At 34.9% G+C, this 2,295-nt stretch overlaps 1 pseudogene; it reads right to left on the minus strand.

The window, feature by feature from the left end:
• Window positions 1-436: 436 nt before the first annotated feature.
• Window positions 437-1,996, minus strand: LOC131656143 (large ribosomal subunit protein uL30w-like; annotated as a pseudogene).
• Window positions 1,997-2,295: the final 299 nt, after the last annotated feature.

The raw sequence follows: 2,295 nt of genomic DNA on the forward strand, positions 1-2,295 counted from the left end.
TTAAAATTTTGACAACGTATATAAGAAACAATTTAGCTTGAGGAGACAAAATAAAAGTTTAGGCATGTGAGTTTCAACATATCTATCAAAAGCATTTTACCTTAATGTAGACACTTAATTTTAAAAGTTTATCATGTGAGTTTAGACACAATACAGTTTAAAAATACCAAATATAGAATCCAACTCAAAGGGTTCATTATTTGTCTATGATACAAATTCCATTATACTTTTCCTACAACACAAGTATGCAAAACATATGGTTGGAGCATTAGAATCAATTTCCAAAAAATGATTATAAACATTAAATATATGTTATTGAACCATGTGAGACACTCACCAAGATAATTATTGCACATCTACATTAGATATTGGACCATGTCTCTAAGGAGCCAATATCAACAACAGTCCCAATTCATACACTTTTTTTTTAACAAAGTTATTATGCAAATTAAAACCTTTTAATGCAAGCAATGAACTAAACATCTCAATCTGCTCAGCATTCAAAATAACACCACAAAAATCTTTTAAAACAAAACTGGAATTAACAAAAACAAATGTCTTAAGCTGGATAACTGGATAATTAATCCTTAGCAGAACCATGTGCCAAAATCTAATTCATCCTTATAATAAGTTCGTTGATGTATTCTTCCCTGTTGCCAGCATCGCCACCTTCAACATAATGATTTCTTTTCTTCTTCATGCCACCCAAAGGAGCTTTGAGCTTGAAAGGCCATAGGAAGTTGTTTGCCCCTCTGAAGTGAGGTCCAACAGTCAAGATCTCGTGAATCAGATCTTCAATGCAAATGATCCCGTGCTTTCCAAGAAACTGTTCGATGATAGAGTTGTCAGTCAAAGCAATTCTCTGCCTATCAACCTTCACATACCCCCTCTTGTAGATCAATTCCCTGACACTCTTCAGATTAGGATACCCATAGGTAACATATGGCTCTACCATGTGGAGCATGTTAACGGTGACTTTGTTAACTTTGAGAAATACACCATTAGAGATCTGTCTCAAACGCAAAAGCTACAAAATCTTCCTTGATTTTGGGTCCATGGCATTGATACCTCTGATCCTGACAATGAAGAGGAGCTTAGCTTCAGGGTCAACATAAAAGCCACCCTTAAGCTTGGCTTCACGCTTCAAGCTAATCAACTCCTTTTGCTGATCGTCATACTCCTTAGCGTACTGCTTAGCTCTACTCCAAATGAGCTTCCTTATCTCAGATCTCTTCTTCTTCGCTGACTCCTGTTCCAGCTTCTTCACCAAAGCCCATTCCTCATTCCTCTTCTGCTTCTTCAAAACAGATTCAGGAACAACGGTTTTTGCTTCCACTTTGGCCATTTCGTGCTGTTGTGGTGAGAATTGTAGACGGTGGAGGAAGCTCACAGAGCAATGAAATGGAGTCCCAATTCATACACTAACCAGCACACAAAAAAGAGTTTCAAAATCAGTTTGAAATCAAATTTATAAACAAATTGCATACAGTTAAAATAATTCCAATTCACACACAACAATATCAAGTAACATGCAGACCCAATTTATACACTACCAAGCACGTAAAAGAGTTTATAAATCAGTTTAAAATCACATTTTTATATTGAGTAGCTTATGCTTGCAAAGATTCTACAGCTCACACTTTGGCTTCAGCCTCCGTAAACTTCTTTTAAGCTTCTTCTATCAATTAGTGTGCTTCAACTAATTTACTCTCAGCTGCAACCCTTGTTTCAGCACATTCATTACGCATCTCATTCAAGGCCTTCTCAAGCTACAAAAAACAATAAGAAATGCTAACTCAAACTTTGAATAAAAATGGATATTATTCAAGTGAGAAAATAGAATGGAAATAAAAATGGCATGGAATATAAAATAGAATATTTGGTTTTGCAAGGGAGGATATTATTCAAGTAGCTTACACTTCCTATGTAAGCATCTTTCACGCCTTTCTCTCCAATATGAGAAGGCCCATGTGATGTTGATGATCATATATCTACACAAAATGTTAAAAGTTAGAAACAAAGTAAAGCAAGAAAGAAAAAACATGCTGACATCAATAAGGAAGGAATGTTCATCATGTATGTTACAAAATCAAAACACCACATAAACCTTTCATAGAGAATTCACTTGAAAATGCAATTTGATTGGTGGAAGAAAAGTATAAGTTTGTAGGATAACAAACTATTTTACAATTCTAGAAAATTCAATCACATATTGAAGAATAATATCAAGCACTGAAGGATATGAGATGAAATTTATACCTGATGTAAGAGGGGTTTGGAGGGAGACTATTTAGT

This window comes from Vicia villosa, linkage group LG3, assembly GCF_029867415.1.
Source record: "Vicia villosa cultivar HV-30 ecotype Madison, WI linkage group LG3, Vvil1.0, whole genome shotgun sequence".
NCBI lineage: Eukaryota > Viridiplantae > Streptophyta > Magnoliopsida > Fabales > Fabaceae > Vicia > Vicia villosa.